Raw genomic sequence first — 8801 nt, forward strand, 5'->3', positions numbered from 1 at the left:
GGAGGTGGACATCAGGCATCTACTAAAACTGAAAACACTACAAATTAAAGATTATTGTAACTAAATATAAATATATATATTTGTGTGAGTGTGGGGAACTTCAAGTCAAAGATCCAACACCAAAATGTCAAAAAGGTAATAAGCTAGGGGCCCGCTTTGCAAAGTAGGGAGCAAAGCATGAGGGTGGGTGCAGAAAACAATTGAAAAGGTTCAGGAAATGGGTTCAAGTTTCTTGGATACCAAAAAGCAGATTTTTGAAGTTCTTAAATGCATTTGACTCCTAACTTTGGAAGCTCATAATAATGTTAGCACATTCAATTTTTATGTTGCATTTGGAATTTTCTTTCTCTTATATAGTTTGAAATATTGTTGAACTTTTTTTTTCCATATATTTTAGATCAACTATCTATTTCAAATGTACTTGAGATGATCTTTTTCTTAAGAGATACGGCGGTAGACATTTCTAACATTTTAGTAAATATTTCAACTTCTATTTGTAATTGTGAAGATGGAGAAAGAAAAAGAAAATGCATGCCCCATAACACCTCCTCTCACCAATCCATCAACCCAAGTATTGTACACAACACACACAATTGGCGTGTGTTTAATATATATGTAGTCACTACCCATCTGGGTTGATTAACATTATGCTCCTATATGTAAGGACAGGTCAAGACCACTTTATCTAGACTTTTCAAACTACATGCCAAGTTACTACAGTACAATGCCTCCTTTGTGGCTACCACATTTTATGCCTCCTCCAAGTGCCAACCCACACCCATGGAACTCTACTTCTGCTGCCACTTCAAATACTACTGCCTTGAGTAGTTCCGCTACCTTGTATAGTTCCGCTATACCAATGATGAGACCTCCTCCAATTGCATACTCATATCCATGGAGCAACTAAGTAATCGTTGGATGGTAAAGTAGTTTATCAGCTTTAATTTTATGAACTTAAATATTTAGTCTAATTATTTATTTTTAATTTTTTTAAAAAACTGCAGCAACAACCATGGAACTCTACTTCCGTTGCTATGTCAAGCATTGTTGCCTTAAGTAGTTCTGCTACCTTGTATAGTTCCGTCATACCAATGTTGAGACCTCCTCCAACTACATACCCATATCCATGGAACAACCAAGTGATCATTGGATGGTAAAACAGTTCATGTGTTTTAATTTTATAAACTTGAATATTTAGTCTAATTATTTATTTTTAAATTTTTGTTTTTAGCTGTAGCAACACCCATACTCTACTTTTGCTACAATGGATACTTCTGCTGTCATGTCTACTTCTGCTCCCATGTGTAGTCCCACAACCAGCGCCAGCTCTAGTGTAGCTTTCAGTTCTAGTGTAGCTGTAAATTCTAGTGTAGCAGTTGTTCCTCTGACAAATGCCAAACCAGATCCATGTGTTGGCAAGGTGATGTAATGGCGGTTTCATATGTTGTGTCTTTTAAATTATTAGAAGATATATTATCATACAATAATTTTTTCTTCTAATTTGCAAGAAAATAAAGTGCAACAAAGTAATTTTATTGAAAAAATTAGTGAGACCACACTAGACTCGATAGAAGTTGAAGCACAATGTACTGCATCTTTGAGTAATATTGTTGATACCAAAGAATCTGGCAGTTCTGGATCACTACATGTGGATCCTACTGATGGGGGTGATATCACTAAGGAGCCAAAAGTATGAATGTGCTTTGAATCTGAGAATGAGTTGATGACTTACTATAAACATTACGGAAAACAATATGGTTTTGGAGTAATGACACAAAGGAGTAGAAGGGAGAAGGATGAGACTATCAAATATGTCACTCTGGGATGTGCTCGTGGTGGCAAGGCAAGGAATAAGAAGTAAAATGTCTCCAAGCCTCGACCCACAATCAAGACAGATTGTAAGGCAAGGATGAATGTGTTGTTGAAGGATGGGAAGTTGTGTGTCACATCAATCTTTAACATACACAATCATGTGCTCAGTCCAAAAAAATCTAGGTTCTTCAGATGCAATAGAGAAGCTAATGAGTTTGTTAGGAGGGTGCTGGATACAAATAATCAAGCTAGTATATGATTGAATAAGAGTTTCTATGCTCTTGTGACTAAGGTTGGTGGGTTTGAAAACCTACCGTTTGAAGAAAAAGATTGTAGTAACTATATTGATAAGGCACGATACCTATGCCTTGGTAAAGGTGGTGCTCAAGCAATATTTGAGTATTTTGGAATGATGCAATTGAAGAATGATTATTTTTTCAGCCTAATGGATGTGGATGATGATGATAGGATGAAAAATATATTTTGGGCGGACGCTCATAGTAGAGGGGCATACATCTAGTTTGGAGATGTTGTAACATTCGATACCACATACCTAAAAAATAAGTATGGAATGCCATTTGTACCTTTCATGGGTGTAAATCACCATGGACAGTTAATCATTTTGGGTGCAAGCCTTATTTCAAGTGAGGATACAGAATCATTTGTATGGTTATTTAAAACTTGGCTTGATTGCATGGGTGAAAAAGCGCCGAATACTATTATTACAGATCAAGATCGCGCAATCAATATTACAGATCAAGATCGCGCAATCAAAAATGCAATCTCCATTTTCTTTCCCAACACGCGGCATAGATATTGCTTGTAGCACATATTGCAAAACGTCCATGAAAAGCTTGTTTCCATCCTCAATACCAATGTGGCCTGAAAAGTAAGTTGCTATCTTGTGTCTATAACTCCCTTATTATCAATGAGTTTGAGAATTCTTGGGATGTCGTGAAGGATATGTTCAACTTGCATGAAAATGCATGGTTGCAAAGCTTATATGCGGAGAAAGAATTTTGGGCTGGTATATTTAAAAAACTCATTTTGAGCTGGAATGAGTACAACTCTGCATAGTGAAAGCATGAACGCTATCTTTGATGGCTATGTACATGCCAGGACAAACTTTAAAGAGTTTGTTGATCAGCTCGACAATACCTTGAAGAAAAAAATTGAGAACGAAAACCAAGTAGATTTCCATTCATTTAACTTCACTATTCCTTACATATCACACTTGGCTCTTGAGAATAAGTTTCAAGAGGTATATACAAATGCAAAGTTTAGAGAGGTTCAACAAGAGATAATGAGAATGATATATTGTCATTGTCATTTCCAAAAAATGGATGGAGTAATCGCAACTTACTCGGTCGATGATGAAGTTAAGGCTGAAAATTTTATCAAGGAAGTTACTTCTATTGTTTACTTTAATGAGGCTGAGTGTGAGGTGAAGTGTGTTTGCGGGTTGTTTGATATGCAATAGATAATATGCAGACATATTCTTTCCATATTTTCAACTAAGAAAGTTCATGGGTTGCCGGAAAAGTATATATTGGACCGATGGAGAAAGGACATAAAACACATGTATATTATTATTTCGAGCAGTTATGACATTGTTGATCAAAGGGCTAAAACTGAAAGATATAAATGTCTATTGACAATTTGTTATGAGATAATAATAAATGCAATATCGTGTGATAGGCATACTGAAAATATGGTATTGAAGTTGTATGCGATGAATGAGGTATACCGCATCTTGAAACCCCACCACATGGATTCTAATGTTGGAGTTAGTAATGTAAATGCAGCCACATAAGAAGTTCTAAAAATGTGCTAAATCTCCATGTTGTTAGAGGCAAGGGAAGACCCCATGTAAGAGGAGAATGTCGATGATGGAGGAACACGTGAAAAAAATAAAAGCAAAGGCTGTTAAAAAGAAAAAAGATACAGGAAAAAGTAAACTGGTGAGTGCTTGTTAATTTTTAAGTTATTTTCATTATTACCTAATGTTTTTCTTTGAGTATTTGATAATAACATACATTTTTACCCATAAAAAAAGTATTTGATAATAACGTACCATTTCAACTCGGTTTAAAAGTGATAATTATTTTTTATGTTGTCAGAGGCGTGGATTAGACATTAAACTATTAGCTCAAGAAAATGTACAACAACAAGTGATGGAGACACAAGAAAGTATACAAAATCCAGTGATGGATATACAAGAAAGTGTATAATTACCACTTTGAAGAGTTCATTGTATTTGTATTTTTTTATGTGAGTCTTATTTTATCTGCTATTACATTCACAGATGCAACTAGGAATAGATGAAACACAACTAGAGATGGCAGATGGAACACAGCCAAATATATTCTCTTAGCAAGAATTTTTCGATCTATTATTGGAGTATGGTGTGTGTTGGTTGTGGTTTGTTGGAGTATGTTGCGTGTTGGCTATTTGTTGGAATTAAAAATCATGTATTGTTGGTGGTTTGTTGGAGTGTATTATGTGTTGGTGGTTTGTTAGAGTAAACCTATGTGGTTGGTGGTTTGTTGAAACTTGTGTGTTGGGAGTGATTTTTCTTGTTTTCTATAATTTACTCATTAATTAATATGTCCAAACTGTTATGCAAACATCTAACTCTAGTTTTATTTATCATATTAGGTACAACAAAAGAGTATTATTTTGGGTGTCACGTCGACATTTCACTGGAGCACGAGAAGATTCCCTTATGCATATAGATATAAAAATTAAGCTCACTTTATGAATCCTAGTATTTGAGCCTACATTTTGTATCCAAGTACTCTATTTGTGTAAAGTTGACTTTGTATCCAAGTACTCAATGTATGGGAATGATATTTGTTTTATTTTTTTTTTTCATTGGATTAATGTATTGAGTATAAATTATAAATATACATCTGGATGTGGATATATTAAAGATCAGACAAAATCTAGATGGCCAAAATGGAAGTATTTCTTTCTCTATCATAGAAATGGCATGCCATCACAATGCTTGAAAGTTTAGAATTTGATTCCATAAGCCTGTAATTATTGACAATCCATAAACTTGTAATTTATTGGCAATCCACAAACATGTGATTTATTAGCAAGTTTATTTCACGCAGATACAAACTTTGTTAAAAAGAGGTAGCACATTAAAGTACAATAAAGTCTCAGGATTGAAGATCACTAATCGCAAATAAAGTCTTCAGTACATAACAACAAAGTCTCAACTTAAAAATGCTAAGTTCCTATCAAACACAAAAACAAAGTCGTCTTCACTTCGAGCGTATCAAATACAAGTAAATAACTATGGATATTAGAAAATAGGCATGAAAAAGTGTGTGTGCATGCTGCATGTCGGCTTCTTGACTACAACGATGGGCTTGATTGTTGTGTAGTGACAACTCCCTCTTCCCAATCTCTTTTTCTCTCTTTTGAAGTTCTTCCTCCGTCCTTAATGACATTATAAATCTGGGAATGAAGCTAGAATAAACTGCCTTATGTGTGATTGTATACAAAACTAAGAAGGAATGAAGAGAATATGTGCTAAGTATTATAATCATGCCATGTGCTGAGTATACAAAGAATGTGAGATTATCTAAAAAAGAATTTAGCTTCCTTCACTAGTGACAAAAACAATTGTTACAACGCCCTACCTTCTTGTAACATAAACTGAAATAGTTGCTTCTCAAATTTGGAAAAAACAGGAAGCTATAAACACTCATAAGTAAATAAATAAAAAGAAGAGAACAAAATAATCAGCATTTTTTGCCTCAACCTAGCTCACGGTTAGGTCATTATCACCTAGCTTAAATTGTGGGTTCATCATCTTTTGCCTTGATTACTCAACACATGCATGATTATAATAGTCAACAAAAGCAAAGCCTCTGTTATTGCTAGTGTTCTTTACATCATGTGACAGAGTTTAATAACATCAGCACACGATGCTTGTAACACAAATTCAAACCTCAGGTTGTTTTTAAACATAATGCTTTCCAAAGTGAGTAGAATTCAGATAATAAACAAACAACAAGAAGCAAAAATTAAAAAATAAATTGAAAAGAAAACATATAACACCAACAATTAATGAAAATTACTATAATTATTCATAACTACTACATACTGACCTTAACTAGTTCCACATCAGTAACTTCGGGTCTCATCTCAGTAAGTACTAGCAAACAACCATAATAAGATGTTTATGCCAAAAAACAAAACAAAACAACAAACAAGAAAAAGGGTTTAAGAAATAATTGTCTTAATATTTTAACGACCAATTATAATTGAAATTAGGTTCAAAATCCAACTTTTCACCAAGTCATTCATTGCCATCTCATTTTTATCCACTCTAGTAAATGATTTCTACTTTGCAATATTGACTCCCCATATCAAACCATTAAGTATCTTTATACATGCATATTAAATATTGCTTGTGTATCCCATGCACAACAACATTTAACTAAGCAAGCATATTATAATGCCTATGTACTGGGGCTATAAGTCTTTCTATGATTCAACAAAATTTGAGTTTTAATCATTAATAAAACAAATCTAGGGTTGGGATCAATAAAAAATGAACGCACTCCATAAATAAAATTTGAGTTTTACTCATTCTAATTCAACAAATGCACTCCATAAATAAAGGAAACGGAGCAAAAATGAAAACCTAGGGTTTCATTGTAAATCCAAAATGTAAATGATGGAGAACATACGGTAATGGAGGGCCCCAGCCATTGTGATGGAAAATGGTCCTGTATTTTGGTCGGGATCAATAAAAATATTTGTCTAATATCTCCATTTCCTTTTAGTGAGAAGGAAACCCATGGAAAAATCCTCAAGCACAGCAAAATCTATGCAAAAATGGACTGAGATGGAGTAGTGAGCTAGTTACCTAGGACAAAATTGAAATCGACACATTGCAGAAGCTCCCGCGCCTTGCAGAAGATCCAGCAGTTCTCTGCACCGCTGAGTTTCGTATTGCAGACTATACTTTGTTGGCAATGGGTTTTGTATTACAAACCAGGAGAAGGAGATGTACAGGAGGAGAAGAGGAAGAAGAAACTCAAGTAGACCGGGAGAAGGGAAATCAGGCATCTAGCAAAGGAAGAAGAAGTTCAAAACGCACCGTTTTATTTCTTCTAAACGGTGCGTTTTGAATCCACGTATGAAGTAGTGCACGGGGAGCTGCAGACGATGCCTACATCCAGACTTTTTCTAAATGCTTTAGCTATAAAGAGATTCTACAAAAGTAAATCCACAAAATGGCATAACTTGATATAGTATGTTAGATTGTAAAACTACTTTTACTGTAAAGTAGATCTAACATATCGTATGAAACTATGTCAACTTGTGAGTTTACTTTTGTGGAATCTTTTTGTAATTGTAGCACTTATAAAAAAATTGGACTTGAAGGCTTGTTTCCACTAAAATAAGTTTTATTAATTCATCCGCGACCAAAAAAAAAAATTAGCTTTAATAGTAGTTGTTTGAGAAGTGATATTTTCAATATTTATGAATGGCGACAAGTCAATAGAAATGTGTTGTGGTGGACATGTTTGACAATCTATTACAAGCAAGTGACAATTCGTGTAGTTCCAAATCATGAGTATTAGTTAAAGAGTGGGTCTACAGCCACACAAGGGGATCTGGACAGTGAAATTTTTGTTTTTTTGCTTTCTTTCATGTATTTTTTTAACGCTTTTAAATATTAAAAAAAAATACAACATCATTAAAAAATATTTTCTTAATTATTAAGTAAAAAAAAACTATCGGGAGCCCCCATGTATGGGTTTAGCATTTCTATTAGTTAAAACCCTAACACGACTCATAAAATAACGTATGACATGACAAAACCCACATAACCTATTTAATAATTAAGTTTTATTAAGTTAACTTGAACAACACAACTCATTAAACTCATTTCAAATAAATGGGTTGAACTTACTCGTAGATTGTTTTGACTTCATTAATATAATTTCATGCATACTACATGTATAACTATATAAATTATTTACAATTACAACTGAATTCATGATAAAATATCTTATACTCAATATCCAAACCAATAAAATGTAAGAAAATTAATATTTTTATAAAATAATTAAGCAGTCAAATATTAATATTAATATTACATCCCAACAACATTAAAAACATAAAATAAATACTTACAAAATTTAAAAATATAATTTATTCGTGTTATTCGGATTAATTGTAGGTTTTACAGATTGACCCGTTTATTAATCAAGTATTGTCGAGTCAACCCATTTTGATCTAAACTCGCCTATATCTAAAGCAAACCCACTTATTTTATATTATGTTCATATTAAGCTCGCGAATTGCACGTGTCATATATTGTCATCCTTAAAGAACAAGGTTGTCGGGAATATATTGTGGAGGTAGTTGTCCTACATGCATCTAGCAATTGTCAAATTACATCCAGTCCGCTCGTTTCACAGGCCTAAGTTGGATTCAAACTCTCGACTATATAGTGAATTGATATGAGATGAAAGTTGAATAAAATATTGTTAGAATATTATTTTTTTAATATTATTTTTATTTTAAGATTTGAAAAAGTTGAATTGTTTATTGTATTTTATTTAAAAATTTAGAAAAATTGTAATAATTAGATAAGATGAAATTAGTTAAGATACTTTTTGAATCCAAACAATGCCAATGAAGTGTTTATCAAAGCTCGAATGTCGCAGAACTTCTGAATCTCGACAAATTAAACAAATATTCCAAACAAGTTAATAGAGTAATAAAAGATTTTTCAGGAGAGAAGGGTTTGAGGGAGCGGGGAAGGGCTGTAACTCTATATAAAAGTAAAACCATAGTTTTTACTTTGTGCACATGTTTTTGCATTGAAAGGCTTTGAGCTAACAAGATCATCTCTCTCCCGTTCGTGTTTTGCCGCAAAAGGCTATATGATACGATTCCCAAGGAATTTGAACACTGCTACTGCTCATGGGAATTTAGAAAATTGGAGTATAATC

Source organism: Juglans microcarpa x Juglans regia, chromosome 4D (assembly GCF_004785595.1).
Source record: "Juglans microcarpa x Juglans regia isolate MS1-56 chromosome 4D, Jm3101_v1.0, whole genome shotgun sequence".
Taxonomy (NCBI): Eukaryota; Viridiplantae; Streptophyta; class Magnoliopsida; order Fagales; family Juglandaceae; genus Juglans; species Juglans microcarpa x Juglans regia.